Source organism: Stenella coeruleoalba (assembly GCF_951394435.1).
Source record: "Stenella coeruleoalba genome assembly, chromosome: X".
Classification (NCBI taxonomy): Eukaryota; Metazoa; Chordata; class Mammalia; order Artiodactyla; family Delphinidae; genus Stenella; species Stenella coeruleoalba.
In genome coordinates this window covers 116978573-116995700 of record NC_137152.1, presented here as the reverse complement: position 1 = coordinate 116995700, position 17128 = coordinate 116978573, and the positions used below count along the sequence as shown (strand labels likewise).

The 17128-nt window shown below is 39.3% G+C and overlaps 1 protein-coding gene across 19 annotated transcripts in view; it reads left to right on the top strand.

Moving 5' to 3' along the window:
• LOC307180944 (uncharacterized protein) overlaps positions 1 to 17128 on the top strand; it is a 622728-nt gene that overhangs the window by 33937 nt on the left and 571663 nt on the right. For 16 of the 19 annotated variants that reach the window (XR_013825813.1, XR_013825814.1, XR_013825815.1 and 13 more), the window contains 3 exons: positions 6807 to 7074; positions 9734 to 9870; positions 16746 to 16870. The gene's annotated coding sequence lies outside the window, so the exon portion shown is untranslated. Of the gene's footprint in view, positions 1 to 6578; positions 7075 to 8084; positions 8158 to 9733; positions 9871 to 15499; positions 15602 to 16745; positions 16871 to 17128 lie in introns of those variants that run through there. The other 3 variants (XR_013825824.1, XR_013825827.1, XR_013825826.1) reach the window with 3 other exon arrangements.

The following is a 17128-nucleotide window of genomic DNA, read 5'->3' as shown; positions in this document are numbered from 1 at the left end:
CGGGCAGCATTCATGGGCTGTTAAGTTTCATGACTCAGTAATGACAGAGCAGCTTCTTAAAGCCTTCGTGACCTCCAAATAGCTAAAAGATATGTTTAGATTCTCTGCTATTAAAGAATAAATAATCCAACCCATTCTTTCAGGAGGGGAATTTATTTAGGCAACTGAAACATGTAAAAGAGGATTATCTACATGTTATTCACTGTTCTATATCACATAGATGGAATGGGAGCTAAATACCTTACATGAGTTTGACAAAATATGTATGTGATTAATTAGAATACATATTGCTTCTGTCACAAAATCCTAACTGAATTCAACTTAATCTCGGGTGGCCTCGTCCAGCAGCGGCTTGAAGGAGGATCTCAGTTCCCCGAACAGGGACTGAAGCCAGACCGTGGCAGTGAGAGCACTGGAACCCTAACCACTAGACCATGAGGGCCAGTGACAAGTGGCTAGTGACAAGGCCCTGGCTTGTGTGCTTTGTAGAAATGAATTTCAGCAAAGAGATGGAAAGTAGTGAAACAAGTAAAGTGCTTATTAGGAGGGAAAAAAGAGTATGTGTGAATACACACATGGGTGGTCTCAGAGAGAGAGTCAGTCTTTATGGTAGTTTGAATGATTAAACGGGGCATTTCTTCCGGGTTTCCTTTGGCCAATCATCTTGCTAGGCCTGGTTCTTTTTTTTTTTTTTTAATGAATTTGTTTTATTTATTTATTTGGCCACACTGCATTGCATGCAGGATTTCAGTTCCCCAACCAGGGATCGAACCCATGCCCCCTGCAGTGGAAGTGTGGAATCTTAACCACTGGACGGCCAGGGAAGTCCCATTGCTTTGCCTGGTTCTGAGTCCGTATTTGGTTTATCTCAGTATCCTCCCATGTGTGTGCGTGCATCCCTTAGCTAAGATGGATTCCAGCGCAGAGGCCTATGGGTAAGTTGACATCACCTATTATGGGGTGGCGCCCCCTCCCTTTTGAACTCCGAGGAGCCTTTCTGTACGTGTGTAGTCAGGAAGGTCTCCTTGACCCGGAGAATGAGGAATATGTGGTCTCTTTATCTTTGAACTGGGCAGGGCTCTGCTCATCTCTGCTCCTGCTATTATCTTTGCCTTGGAGTATCTGTCCACAGGGGACAGACTCCAGCTGCTCAGCCTGGGCCCCATCTATCTCCTGCCTCAAGATCATTCAAGTTTAGTCCAATGGAACTTAATGTTTTCAACCTTCTATCTTCTTACATTGGCATTATTCTAAACCTAGTTCATATACAAATATTATCAATTGTTCCTACACTGCAACTCCATGCACAAGGACAGAGAACTTACGAATTAGTTTATTAGTTTATTTTTTTTCTAAGTGCTGTAGGAGAGCAAAATATGCCACCCCAAAATGTGTCTCTTTGACATGAGGATTATTTTAAGCTGATTATTGTTAAGAAACAGAAAACTCAGGAATTTTTTTTCTTTATACCCTCTCCTTAACTGCCTAGAAGAATTTAGATAGGGAGCCTGTACCTGGAAGACAGCATCACCAAAGATAACTTTGTTTTACATAAGAAAGACTTCTCCCTTGGCATGGCAAACATTTGTTTACCAAACATTACTTCTTCCCATCTTCTCCTTGCGAATTGTCTTCCTCCCCTTTGAAGTCTCAAACCCCTACCCCTCCTCCTTAGTGCAGGGTAGCATATAAACCTCAGCTGTCTGACTGCCTATGGGTCTCATATTCTTATGGGGTCCCATTAGAATTCAAAATTAAATTTGATTTTCTCCTACTAATCTTTCTCATGTCAACTTAATTATTAGACCAGCCAGAACAACCTAGAAGGAAAGAAGAAAAATTTTCCTCCCCAAAACTACATAGAAAATAACATACCACTGTGTATGGTGGGCAGAATAATGACCTTAGAAAGATGTCCACATTCTAATCTAAGGAACCTGTACCTGTGGTACCTTACATGGCACAAGGGACTTTGCAGGTGTGACTAACTTAAGGATCCTGAGATGCGGAGACTATTCTGGTATTTTGCATATAGGCTGAATGTACACAAAAGTCCTTGTAAAACGAAGGCAAGAAGGTTTTAGAAGGAGGTGCAAGGGTACAAGCATAGTCAGAGGAGAGAGATTTGAAGCTGCTACATCGTTGGCTTTGAAGACGGAAGAAGGGGTTATGAGAAAAGGAAGGTAGGTGGCTTCGAGAAACTGAATAAGGCAAGGAAATGGATTTCTGCCTAGAGTCTGCAGAAGGAATGCAGCCTGGCTGACAAGCTGATTTTAGCCCAGTGAGACACGTTTCAGACTTCTGACCTCGAGAACTGTAAGAGAATACATTTGTGTGTTTTAAGCCCCTCTGTTTGTGCTAATTTATTGCAGCAGCAATTGGAATCTAATACAATGTGTTTCATAATGTGTTCCTGAGAAGCTCATGGAAATTTAAGTTTTGAAGGTTAATTGATAGTTTTTAAGTGTGCTGGGGAAATTCACTATTTCAAGGAAGGTCAAGAATGGATCCAAGTTTTTAAAGCAGACTCCTTTCCCATTGTGAAAATCCATCTAATACGTTTTATATACTTACATTGTTCTTTGCCATATTTTTCTAATACAGAAAACATTAAAATACCCCAGATAAAGCAACAAACGTTGCCTAGACAGCATAGAAAACTGTGAGATTCTGGATTTTGAAGCCTAGAATGTGGGTTGACTGTTTCAGACCTTCAGGGGTCACTGGGGTATTGCTGGTGGTGGCTGTTGTGAATGTGTTTGTTTCTTGTGTTTCTCCTTCTGAGGAAATCTTAACCCCTGTGTACAGAAAGCCTTGCCTAGGTTTGCCTCTAGATTTGATGCTTGCCTCTGGCAGTGGAATTCCTAACAACTGAGCAAATGGGAATGAGATGGGGATCTCATATGAATCAGTGCCATTTAGGAACTCACCCACTTACTGAACAAAAGGACCAGACCCCCCCCCCCCCCCCCCCGTGGGAACAGAAGTGCTGATTAGGAAGCATAGGTGGCTGTTTCTAGCAGTTAGAATCAAACTCCTTTTTTCAGTGTAGCCTGGGGACATTTTCAACTCTGACCTCCCTCATTACTCTGTAAGGAAACAAAAATGTTTCCATAGCTCTAGGCTTCTACCCCACACTGTAGCAAAGGTCAAAGTTTACTACCACTCTAGCTAATTCCATGAAAATAATTTTTGTTCATTGTGTAGGAAGCAGCCTCAACTTTGTGCCATTGCTGCACTATGAAAGAAAATGCCATGAGAAGACTCTTGGAACATTCAGCAAGTACTTTTTATAGATTCTATTCTACATAAAAAGTGCCAGCATGTAGAGTCAATTAGGAATTAGTACAAGTGGGCAACAAACCAAACAAAGTTGAAAAACATTGAAATATATAACTATTTCAGTTGTTCTGTTTTCTCCCACTGCAGTTTATTAATTGGGTTGTTAAACACATGTCTGCAACCCCTCCTGAGCTGGAATTGATCATTTACCTAACACTTTATTTTCTAGTATCTCAAAGGATACACGGCCTGTCTCATGATTCTTCAGAAATTCATTTCGAGTTAATTGGCAAGTGAGGAATTCTGGACCCTTTGATGAATGTGTACTGTGTGCCAGGCCAGGGATCTGCAGTAGGGACCAGGATTGCTGGACACTGACCTCATGCTGATCAGAGTGTGTACGGCTTGTTGAGGCAATTTGGGAGCGTGACTTAGAGGTACAGACTGAGGCAGCAGTATAAACAGACAGATTTGTCTGCTGCTCTGGCACATTCAGCCCCTATAATATATATAGTCCATTTCTGTCTACAAATGAAGATATGTTGACCCGTCGTTTGCTGCTGGTAGAATATACCTTGGACTGACTATGGTTATGATCTCATATTCTTTCTCATTTTTAAGTGAGCATTTTCTTATTGTAATTTTTAAAACAAGTTTATTGCATTATAATTTATATAATAAAATGTACCCATTTCAAGGGTGCAGTTTAATGAGTTTTGACAAACATATATAGTCATATAACCATCACCAGAGTCAAGATATAAAATATTTCTATGACCCAAAATGTTTTATCCTGCCCCTTTGAAATCAGTTTTTCTTCTCCCACAGTGTTCAAGACCTACCTGCTTTTTGTCACCATAGATTAGATTTAACTTTTCCAGAATGTCACATAAATGAAATCAGACAGTATGGGCTATTTGTGTGTGGTTTCTTTCTTTCAGCGTAATGGCTGTGAGATTAATCTATGTTGTGTGTGAATTGAAAGTTCATTCCTTTTTATTGGTGAGTAGTATTCCACTGTATGGATGGACCACAATTTGTTTATTCATTCACCAGCTGAAGGACATTTGGGATGTTTCCAGATTTGGGCTATTGTGAATAATGCTGCTATGAACATTCATATGCAGGTTTTTGTATAGATGTGTTTTTATTTCTCTTGGGTACATGCCTAGGAGTGGAATTTTGGATCATATGGTAAGTATATGTTTAACTTTGTGAGACACTGTCAAATTGTTTTCCAAAGTGGATGTACCATTTTTCAGTTCCACCAGTAATTATGAGAATTCCAAGTTGTTCCATATTCTCATCAATACTTCCTGTCATCATTCTTGTTCACTTTAACCATTCTAGTGTGAATATAGTGGTGCCTTTTGTGGTTTTAATTGGCATTCCCTGTTGACTAATGACGTTGAGTATCATTTCATATTCTTACTGGCCATTGATATATATTTTTTGTTAACAGTGCACAGATTTTTGTGGTTTTTAATTGAGTTGTTTACCTTTTTATATTCAGTTGGAGATGTAGTTTATATATTCTGGATAACTATCTTTATTAGATATATGTATTGTAAATATTTTTTCCCTGTCTGTAGCTTGTCTTTTCATTTTCTTAATGATGAAGAATGACTGATTTTTCTAGGTATTTGTCTGTTACAAACATGTCTAGGTGAAGTGATCAATGTTGCTTTTCAACCTGCCTATGTGATGAAAGACTCAAAAAGTCTAAGACTCTTAAATTTTAGAGTAATAAATTCTAATTGAGTGACATTTTCAGGAACTCATGAAAACAAACAGGAACACAAAGGTAATATTAATATTTTTGACTTGACATAATGAACAAAATCTTCCTTGTTAAAATTCTCCTTGCAAGAGTATGGAATCAGAGATTTATGCCTAGAGTACTATCCTAATGCAATTATTTATTATAGTGTTTGTTTAGATATTTCTTTTAAAATTGAAGAGGTACGTTGAGTTCATGTTTTAAGTGTAGAGTTCTCCTTTAACCCCCTTCATCCAGTACAATTCTGCTAGTATTGTGGAAAGACAAAAACAAAGTTTTAACATTAAAGTAACATTTTTGTCACTCAATGCATCATTTTATGATTTGTCCTTCACATATTTTTTTCTCTTTTCATAGAAATTAATAGCCATGTTATAGTTATTCTTTGAGGGATATGAAAGTTAATATTGTAAAGGTTTAAGTTTGAGATAAATGTTTCAAGTAGGACATTGATCTTTTCTTTTTTTTTTTTTTTTTTTTTAATTATTTATTTATTTGGCTGTGTGGGGTCTTAGTTGCTGCATGTGGGATCTAGTTCCCTGACCAGGGATTGAACCCGGGCCCCCTGCATTGGGAGCATGGAGTCTTAGCCACTGGACCACCAGGGAAGTCCCGATCTTTTCATTTTTGATAAAGATGATCTATTAAAATCCACATGCTCTGGATGGGCAGACATGTTTGCATTTTCTCCATTTTTACTGTACATTTCGTTTTCTGTCAAAAGGGAAAGAGAGGTGAAAAAGGAAGAATGATCAACAAGTATATTTCCCTTATAATTTATTTTCATGGCTGATGTTGAAGAAAAAGTTAAATAAAAATTAAGACTCTTCCTCCTCTAAAAAAATATTAATGAAGTAGTATTCCAATGTCATAAGATAAAAAAAGAAAAATTTAATATCAACTTGTTTTCTGCATATATTTGTGAGTAAAGATGAAATATTGCTTGGAGAGTTGAAATTCTCAACATTGCTGTATTCATAGTTCTGATCATTAATTTCTGAAGAAGAGCATGCATAATTTGTGATACATTTTGCCTAAAGAAGTTTCCCCAAAACTCCACAGGGAAAACCCAAAATAGAGCCAGATTCATCAAACAGGACTGCTATTTTCCATTTGTACCTTTCCATGTTTTATTTTTCAGTGATTCCTAAAGCAGTTTCTCAAACTCCAAAGCAGGCTTAAAATTCTTTGAATATTGGCACAAATTAATATTAATAGTAATGAGTTCATTTGTGTTTCAGTAGTGGATAACTTAATTTCAGTTATTAAAGTACAATCCTGAGGGTAGGAGAAAAGCATCAAGGGGTCACCAGGAAGCAGGACAAGGAAAGGGTATCCAACATTTTGGCTCACTTATCAAACTTTCCCTTAGGCCACCTTTCTTTCCAAGTGTCTCTGACTGTCTATGTTATGTTCACGCAACTTCCTCGGGAATCTTAGCACCGTGCAAGACCATTTAAGTAGGATGTAATGGAGAGGTCCCTGAACTCTGAGTCAAACCCATCAAAATCTGAATCGTGGCTCTGTGAATGCTACCTTGCTGAGCTTCAGTTTCCTGATCTGTAAGATGGAGATGGCAAGATGTGCTTCACATAATAGTGAGGACAAAATGAGATAATGTATGTGAGGGTATCCAGCCAATGGCAGGGGGTTATATTACATATAAATTGAACATAAATCTGAATTCAAACATAATGAACTTAATTGAAGTGACAGAATTTTTTTTTTTTTTTTGGCATTGCAGAGATTTGTTTGCTTCAAGTCAGAGTTGGAAGAGACCTCAGAAGTCACGTTGCTTAACCCTTAATTGAAATATGTGTTCTGGCAACGGCCTCCCAGACTGGTGGTAGACTATGATCTGCTAGGGCATCCCAGTTATGAGAAGCTACTGCCCTCTGAGGCATTCCACTCCATTGTTTAATAGCCCCTCTTAGAAGCAATTCCTACCTCATTCATCATTCAACAGATATTTATTAAGCATCTACTATATGCCAGGCATTATGGATAAAAAGGTAAGACAGACAACCTTTGCTCTTCTGGAGCTCACAGCTTTATGAGGATGACATATAAATGGATAGTTACACAAGTGTGATGAGTATTGTGATGGGCATGAGGGCTGTGCAAATGCAGATAAGGGCATAAGTATGGCCTCCCATGGGGGTTGGATGGTGAGAAAAGGCTCCCTAGAGCAGAGACTTGAAGGATGAGTAAGTTCTCCTTGCAAAGAACAGGGGAATGGGTGCTCTATCCCAGCAACTGAAGCAACAGGAACAAAGGCAAGAGGTGAGGGAGAAGATGGCTTGTGTGGAAAACTGCAGATATGACTAGAAACCGAATATGTGGGGCATTGTAAGGGCTAAGACTTACAGGTGCCTGGTCACGAAGAGGAAACTTTGGTGTACTAACAAGCTGAGGCTTTATCTTGAGGGCACTGGAGACTCATTAGAGTGTTTTGAGAAGAGGAGTAGAGTGGTCAGGTTTGTGAAGAAAGTATAGATGTGCTCCGCAACTCTTATTGCAAGAAATGGCACAAAATTCAGTTTCAAATAGAATTAAATTAAATCTGGCTTTGAGCACCCCCTCCCCCTTATCAGGATGGCAAGATTCTAATATTGCTCATGTTTTAGGAATTCTCACTTTTTTCTAACTTGCATAGATTCTTCATCTGTTTTTTATTTCAGTTGTTCAGCTACTGTTTCAGGGTGAATTCAGGGTGATTTTTTTACCCTTTTTTTTTTATTATGCTCATAATATCAAATTGTGCTTCACTAATTAATACTGAAGAAAGTTTTATAGGCAACGATAGACCTACAGAGTTCAAAATCTATTGAAAAACCAACTCTAAAGTTTCCAGAAAGAGATAATTTCACATGTGGTTGGTTTTAGAGCTCCATGTGTATGAACTCTACCTTATTTAATATCCTTTATAATGTACTGTGGAGTATGCTATACAAGAGGAAATTGAAAGAATGGTGTGCTGGTCTCCTTGTTCTCTCCAAAAGGCTCACGCTCTCTCTCCCAGGTCAAAGGGCTTTGATCTCCTCAGTGCCAGTCCCTCTCAGGGGACACAAACTCCAAAAGGAAAGTCTGTGTACGTGAGTGTCTTCCAGGTATTCTGTAACTTTGGGTTTTGAATCTAGTGGACACAGGGAAAAGATTGTCCTTAGCAAAAGAAGCTGTGGAGAAGGAAAACTAATTTTCCCTCTACCATCTAGGTTCTTTGCTGAGACCCCCTTGTAATAAAAAGACAGCTTAACAGAAGAAAAACAAACAGAAGTTTAATAATATAGACACCTCCTGTATACATGACCCAGGAAACCTGAAAAGCTCTTTAATGACCCAAGCCACCACCTTAAATATCATCTTCAGCTGAAGACAAAAGAAAGATGTTGGGGGTCAGGGGAGCCAGTTATGCGAGGTGACCAGGAAGAGCACAGTGAACAAGGGAAGGTTGTTGTACAGATTTAGCTGTTTGCCTTCTCCATTGATAAATTTCTAGAGATTAGAATCTTCCTCCTCTTTCTGGTATAGACAGAGAGACCTTACAAATGGAGATTTCCCTGACAGATATAAATGTCCCTTACAAAAGGGGAACTTCTACTTGGTTTTCAGAGCTTCTCCTGTGCCTGTAGTTTCTCAAAATATCCTGCCCAAAGTCATCCTTATACCAAAGAGGCATACTTTGGGGTGTCAAATTCTCCCCTTTAAAGCAAACACCCAAAACACAAAGAGTTTGATTGCCTTCTCGTGTTGGGGGAGGAAAGTATATATTTTCCCCTGATATGGAGCAGAATATTATACCCCAAAGTGTGCTACTTTGGCATGTGGATTGTTTTGAGCTGAAGGCAATTAAGATGCAGCAGACGCAGGGAAAGCTTTACCTCTCCCCTAACTGCCTAAAAGAATTTAGATTAGAGGGCCTGTACCAGAAAGAGACCCATTACCAGAGATAACCTTCTATATCAGAAAGATTTACCTGCACCTCATTGCCAACATTTGTTTACTAAACTTTTGGTCTTCTCAGCTACTTGTGAATTGTATTCCTCCCCTTTGAAACCCCATACCCCATCTCCTTCCCCTTGGTTCCAAATGGAATATAAGTCTTAATTGCCTGACTGCCTTGAGTCTTCATGTTTTTGTGGGTGTCCTGTATACATGTAATTAAATTTACTTTGCTCCTGTTAATCTGTCAATTTGATTATTAGACCAGCCAAAGAACTTGAAAGGGAAGAAGGGGAACGTTTACACCACTACACCCCACTCTTTCAAAAGTACTTCATCAACTGTAACAGAATACAAAGCAAAATCCTAATAAGTTATCTAAGCACAGTTGCTTTGAAGAAAGTTCAGTATCATATTCAAGAGCAGGATTGGGGTAATGTGGTTTGAGACAGACTGGAAACTTTATGAACTAGTCAGGAAATTCACTCAATACAGTGCCTCAGTAGATATTTGTTACTCTGTGCCAAGCACTGTTCTAGGTACTGACGAGACACAAGTGAATAAGCGAGATACAGATCCTTGCCCTCATGGAGCTCACATTGTTTCTGAGGATGAAATCAAATAAAACAAATTAGTTAAACACATAGTATGGCAGATTGTGATAAGTGCTATGGGCAAAGTGAAGCAGAGAAGGGAAAGTGACACTCAGGAAAGGTGAATTTTGTACAGGGCAATCAAGAAAGACCTCACTGAGAAAGTGACGTGTGAGTAAAGACCTGAAGATGATATGAGAATAAGCTGTGAAGATATCAAAGTGGAGAGAGCCTTCCAGGCAGAGGGAAGAGTACACACGTAAAAGCTTTGAGGTGAGTAGGGCGTGGGTCTTCTTCTGGGCTTTTACTTTTATGTTCCATGAGCCAATCTCTCTGTGTCTCCGTCTCTCTCTCTCTCTGTTTCTCTCTGTCTCCCTCTCTGCCCATACCACATTGCCTTAATAGCTATAGCTTAATAGTGAAGTGTGTACATACCCACCTTATTTTGCTTCTTCAGTAGGTTCTTAAATATTGTTTGACTTTTGTTTTTTCATACAGATTTTAGAATCAGACTGCCAATTTTCTTGAAACGCCTTGTTGGGATTTTAATTGGTATTTAAGAAAATCTATAGGTCAATTTGGGAAGAAAACCTTTACGATATTGAATCTTTTCCATGAACATGGTAAATGTCTGTAATTATTTAATTCTTATTAATATATTTCAAAGCCATTTTACAATTCTCTCTATGCAAGTCTTGGTTATCTTTTGATAGATTTATTCTGAGGAAGTTCTATTTTGTTGATATTATGGAACACATCCTTTAAAAGTATATTTTCTAATTCTGCTTCAAGTATATAGCAGTGTAATTGAATATAACATAGTGACTATGAGCTTTGTTACTGGAATTAGCTTACCTAGGTTTGAATCCTGGCTCTACCACTATTATTGTGTAAATTTGTTTGAATTACTACAATCCTCTGTGTTCAGTTTCCTAAAGTTTAAAATAGGGATATCTTGTTGGGTTGTTGTGATTATTAAAGTTAGTTAATATAAATAGAGTACTTATGGTATCACCTGACTCAGAATAAACACTATGTAAATGCATAGACTTCTTGTTAATATTATGTATTGAGTTTACATAGTGTCGCCATACTAAATTCTCATTATTTCTCATAATTTGAGGTAATTTTTGCTTTTCTCTGTAGATAGTAAACCATATCATTTGCAAATAATGACAGTTTTATTTCTTTCTCTTTAATTCTTATACCTGTGGTTACTGTCTTCCCATGTCTAACTGTACAGGCTGGATCCTGCAGTACAAGTTAGAATAAAAGTGCTGATAGTGAACCTCTTTGTCTCTTTCTAGACTTTAAGGAAAATGTTTCAGATGTTACATCATTAATAATAATGTTTAGTATAGATTTTTAATAGATAAACTTTTCTCAGATTAGGTCAGTTCTTAAATTTATTTATTTTTGCTGTGTTGGGTCTTCGTTTCTGTGCGAGGGCTTTCTCTAGTTGTGGCAAGCAGGGGCCACTCTTCATCGCGGTGCACGGGCCTCTCACTATCGCGGCCTCTCTTTTTGCGGAGCACACGCTCCAGACACGCAGGCTCAGTAGTTGTGGCTCACGGGCCTAGTTGCTCCGTGGCATATGGGATCCTCCCAGACCAGGGCTCGAACCCGTGTCCCCTGCATTAGCAGATTCTCAACCACTGCGCCACCAGGGAAGCCCTAGGTCAGTTCTTTTCTATCTGTCTGGGTGCTTTGGAAGACCCAGCCCTTCTCTTCATGGAAAATTGGAATCGAATAGGCCAGTTCAACCTCAAGAATTTGTTATTTAGGGAATTCCCTGGAGGTCCAGTGGTTAGGACTTGGTGCTTTCATTGCCGAGAGCCCAGGTTCAACCCCTGGTCAGAGAACTAAGATCCTGCAAGCTGTGCAGCACGGCCAGAAATTAAAAAGAACCTGTTATTCAGTGTTTTCATGAAGTGTGGTGTGAACTGTTTATATAATTTCTGAATTATTAATCTAGCTGTTATAATAGCTAGTTAAACCCTAGAGCTTCAAAATAACAAAACCAGAGTGACACAATTTTTAGACCTGTGCAAGGAGGTTCAGTTAGTGGAGAGAGCGGAAGGTTCTCATTCCATCGCAGCTTTTAGCAAGGCTCCTGTGCAGTGTTTAACTGTGAGAATGCACTTGGAGGTACTCAGTGAAGCTGTGTTATGAATTAATAACGTTCTCTGGTGACCAGGCATTTCACTACATTTCTGCATAAACTAACAACCCATAACAGTGGCTCTGCCTGGAACTAAACGCCGTGCACAGTAGAAATAAGATTGGGGAGCATCATTTTAAAGACAAGTTTATACAAAGGAAATTGCTATCATGCGTTCTTGAAATTTTAATTATCCAATATTAGATTCTGAATTTTAACAACTGTTTACCTTTAAGAAAATAATGCAGTTATGTTCAGAGCAGTTATTTTACCAGACAATAAAACTATGGGAGACTAAAAAATTCTCTCTCGTAATTCACAGAAAACAAGGATGAGAACATATTCTAAAGGAAAAATGAAAAAAGATAGAAGTTAATGCGTTAGAGGCTGCCAAGGGAATCCAAACAGCATTAAATATCAGCGGAGAACAGACTTGACTTGTTTTCTTTCTAAATTACTTTTCAATTCCCATCCCAAATGTTGCACGTCAATATTTTAGTGGGTTCCATTTTAAAATTCATCAAAGTACATACATATGGCACAGACCCAGTTCATCTGGAATCCACGAAGTTCAAAGGCTTCGTATTATCTTCAGAATGCTGGGATGAATAGAGCAAAAAAATTGGCTTTTGAAAATGTGTCCCTTTACATGAAACACCCCGGGCTCAGCAGCATTAGGGGAGTTGTTTTGAGTTGTTTGCATATAAATTTGCAAAACTTCTTTTCATATGAATTACAATGGAAGGCTAGGATTTTCAGTAGACCCTCATTTGATGAATAAGCATTTACTGGGTACCCATGTGTCAGGCTCAGTGGTGAATCAGTCGAAGTTGATGTCTGGTAGAACTCACAATAGATCAAGAATGACAACAAAACAAACAATTACAGTGTAGTATAAATGTTCATAAAGGTAAGCTCTGAGAGCTGTGAAAATACTGTGGGAGACACAGCTACCTCTCCCTGGAGTGTTTGGAATGGGGGCAGGGAAGCCTTCAGAGAAGCACTGACTTGTGAATAAGAGACTGAAAGAAGCGCCTCTGATTGCCAGAGGAGCAGGGCCAGCTTTATGGGTATGTCACCTGTGTAGTCACACATGGCCCCATGCATAGAGGGATCCCATGCTTGGCTTAAGTTCTGCTGTTGCCATCTTGAATTTCTTATTTTCACATTTTCGTTTTACATGGGGTGTTGAAAATTATGTAGTCAGTCCTGCAGAGGAAATAGGGGACTACAAAATATCTACATATTCTGCATCCTGAAGGGGCTACCAGACTGGGATGGAAGTAAGTGGCTCAGAAGGACAAAAGAAAATAGTATAATACAACAGACTGAATGCTGTAAATATATGGATGAAATGTCAAGGCAAGTCAGAGAAAAGATCAGTTCATTTTTCCTGAGGTGGGGTGGGATGGAGAAGAGAGTACTGAGGTACCTCAGCGAAGAAGAGACAATTGAATTAGGCCTTAAAAAATGCTTTGCCTATTTCACCAAAGGTGAAAAAAGGCATTTTAGTCTGAGAAAATAACATATGCAAAGAAAGTATCCATTCACTGAACAAATATTTATTGATTGCCTGCTGCCTGCTGTGTTCCACGCACTATTCCAGGTACTTGGGGATAGAGCAGTGAACAAAATAAAGTTTCTTCCTTGATAGAGCTTGCATTTTAGTATGGGAGCTGGACAGTAAAAAAAAGTGAATAAACTTACACCATCAGATGATAGGAAGAAAAATAAAGCAAGGTTAGAGGGTAGAGAATGGGGGAGGAGGCTTTTAAAATGCGGTTTCTGAGGTGGTGACATTTGAGCAGAAACATGAATGAGGTAAGAGAGCAAACAATGTAGCGTGAACAGCCAGCAAGTCCAAGGTCCTGAGGCAGGAATAGCATTAAGATCTAAGACAATATGGATGTCAGTGTGAGTGGAGCTCAGTTAGGAAGGGAGAGGGTGCCAGGCAGTGACAGCAGAGATTAGACAGGGATCAGGCCATGACGGCCCTTACAGGCCATGGTAAGGACTTTGGGCTTTATTCAAAGTGAGATGGTTGCTATTAGAGAATTAAGAGCAAGGGAAGACCACTTCTAGGTTGTATTGTGAAAGGTGACCTTGGCCCCGCTGTGGATAACAGGCTGTAGAAGGGCAAGAGGAGTGGAAGCAGACAGGAGATGGTGGTAGTGACGTTGTCTAGAGAGGTCACGGTGGAGGCACTGAGATGCGGTTAGATTTGGGTGTATGCTGAAGGCAGAGGCAACATTGTTTGTTGCTGGATTAGATATGGGGTGTGCAAAAGGATGCTTCCAAGGTTTATGGATGGCCTGAGAAAATGGAAGAATGGAGTTGCCACTTACTCTGGGAAAGTCTTGTACACATTATGCCCCAAGGTGGGGGGCTGGCTTAGGTCATGAGAAATAGAGTTTAAAATGTGTGTAAGTAAAGGATGGGAAATGTGGCTGGAAAAGATAGGTGGAAACTATCTCAAGTTGGGTCTTATAGATTAGGAGGAGTATGGACATTATCCTAAGGATTTTAAGTCTCAAAATAGCATAATAAATCCTTCATTTCAGAAGGATTATTTTGACTGTCATGTAGAAATTCTTTTGGAGAGGTGGTAGAGGGGTCAATTGGGAGGACATAATAGTCCGCAGGAGAGATGGTGGAAGTGCTGGTAGTTGATTTAGAGAAAAAAGGATGAATTTGAGAGAAAGTCATGGATTCTTTCATACGTTAAATATTTTTGAGCACCTGTTTTCTAGGCATCATTCTTGGGGCTTGATGATATGCCAGTGAATAAAACATAATAATTTTGCCCTCATGAAACTTACATTGTAATGAGAGGAGAAAGACAATAAAATAAACAAGTAACGTATGAGGGAGTTAAGATAGTGGTAAGTTCTATGGAGAAAAACTGTAGCTGAGAAGGAGGACAGTGTAGGAGAGGGGTTGCAGTTCTAAATATGGAAATCACAGCAGGCTTCACTGAGAAATTGACATTTGAATAAAGATCAAAGGCTTTGATTTTGAATTTCTATAAATCCGTTTATTCCACAGATATTTGTTGAATGTATTCTGTGTCCCCAGACACTTTGTTAGGTACTGTCATTCAGTAGAGCTTTATTTTTATTTTTCCACAACATCTGGAAGCATAAACAATGCAAATTATATTTTTAAAAGACCTTGATGATGTTTGCATTGCAACTGTCATGGCCCTTTGGGATGTTCGAAAGCTCTCACATATCCTTATGAAATGCTCCCACAGAACAAATGCCACTACTGGAAGAGCAGTTACAGGAACTCAGGGGAGGAATTAAAACATTTGGCCGCTGCAGTGAAAGACTGTTGCAAACTAAATAGGGGTATACACTGAAGTTTAATCTGATGATACTGTTCTTTGAAAATGCCCGTATAATTGAAATAATGTAGGAAATGACTTCGTAAATTATAAAGCCACATCTCATCAGAGACCTTCCCTAACAACAATATCTAAAAAAAGCAGCAGCCCACAAACCCCACTCTCTCCCTTGCTTTCGTGCTTCATTTTTCTCCATATCACTTATCACCAGCTGACATATTATCTATTTCACTAAGGTATTTGGGTTTTTCTGTTTCTCTCTCCAACCAGAATGCAAGCTCCACGAGGTCAGGGATTTTCTGTTGTTCACTGCTGAATTCTCAACATTTAGTACAATGCCTGGCAGATACTGTAAACTTTTATTCTTAAAAAAAATTAAATTGTTAAACACATAGATTTTAAGCAAGAAGAAGAAGAGGAGGAGAGGAGAACATCTAAGAGGAAGAAGACTAGGAGGAGGATGTTACGAGCTCCCGACCCAGTAGAAGTTGGCACTGGTAATACACTTTGTGAGGTACATCTGTACAGTCGGGGCCGATCCTCTTTGGTCTGTTGTCATGTGTTTTGGGAATAGCTGGCCAGGTAGGGTGGCCAATCAGTCCAGTTTCCCTAGACTGAGTCCCAGGGCACGGGACTTTCAGTGTTAAAACTGAGAAAGTTTTGGGCAGCTCAGGAGGGTTGGTCACCCTCTGGTCATGGATATGGGTGTCATTTGAGAATGCAAATGTTACCAAGTTAGCACGATGTGGCCTTCATATTCCAGCTCTTCTACTCATTCATCTTATGCATTTGCTGTTGCTTTCCCACCATGAGGCCTCTATTTTAAACATCTAGGGAATAAAGACTGGGGCTAGCTGGTTTCTAGTGGTTCTTCCAGCTCTAACAGTCTAGTTCTTATTGCCATACATAGGAATTGAAGCCATTATGCTGATCTACCACAGTGACCTCAACAACTGAGCTAGCTAGCCAACTGAATCCAAACACTTAATTTAAGAATTGAAATAACATCTCTTGCCACTGAGAAATGGCACCTATGTGTGTTTTTAAATTCTATTCCAGAACACATAGCACCCAATATTCATGTTACGTTCCAAATTCAAGTGATTTGTGTTGGAGCTGACTCCAGTAAGATTTCCCCAGTGCTTTTCATGTGGTCCTTGTTGCCCTTAGGCCGATGAGGGAAGTGGAGAGTAGGCTGTTATTTTAGTGACTCTGAGGAAAGACTTCTTTCTGCCCCAAATCTTCGCATATTTGTCCTTGGGGCCTTAAAGTCTGTTAATAATGGTATAAGGTGTATAAAGGAAATACATCTCTATGTATCATGACACATTCACGTTCCCTCATTCAAAATAGAGTATAAGTGTCTGACATTACAATTTTTTCTCAGCATAGATAGGGGAGAACAGGAAGACAGAGGACTAAAAGCCCAGGAATGGGAAGAGTGCAAAGAGCTTACCTTTGAATGGGAAAAGGCTATGGTATCAAACCACCATTTTGCCCAAGATATCCTCAGGGACCATGTGTCCCCAGATGCTTGTAACCCTCTCAGAGCTGGGTGCCTAGATCAGTCAAGTAGTATTTTTACAGTGACAACCTTCTATCTCATGCTCCTTATTTTTTATTTGCTTTTTTCCACCTCAGACTGATTTACTACCTCAGCACTGACGACACAGACATTGACCTGACCTACAGTCCTCATGAGTTCTCTTAACTCTAATCAATTCCCAGATCATTCGCATCAAATTCGGGCTCGTACATAACTGCAGGTAATATTAGATGTCAGAATGGAGATAAAATATTTACTGTGGGTAGTAAATTTCCATGGAAAGAGTGAATTTCTGTCTGTCTTGCTTTCTTGCCCGCTTTTAGTCCAGCTTCTACCTGTACTTTCCCATACTCAGCCATACCTTTCCTTACCTTTCCTTCTGGCCCTGCAGTCTGTCTGGGTTTTGCTTCGATACCTCTTATTAAATCCATTTCCTCCCTTCAGTATCAAATTGCTTTGCTTATAGCCTTTTCTTAAA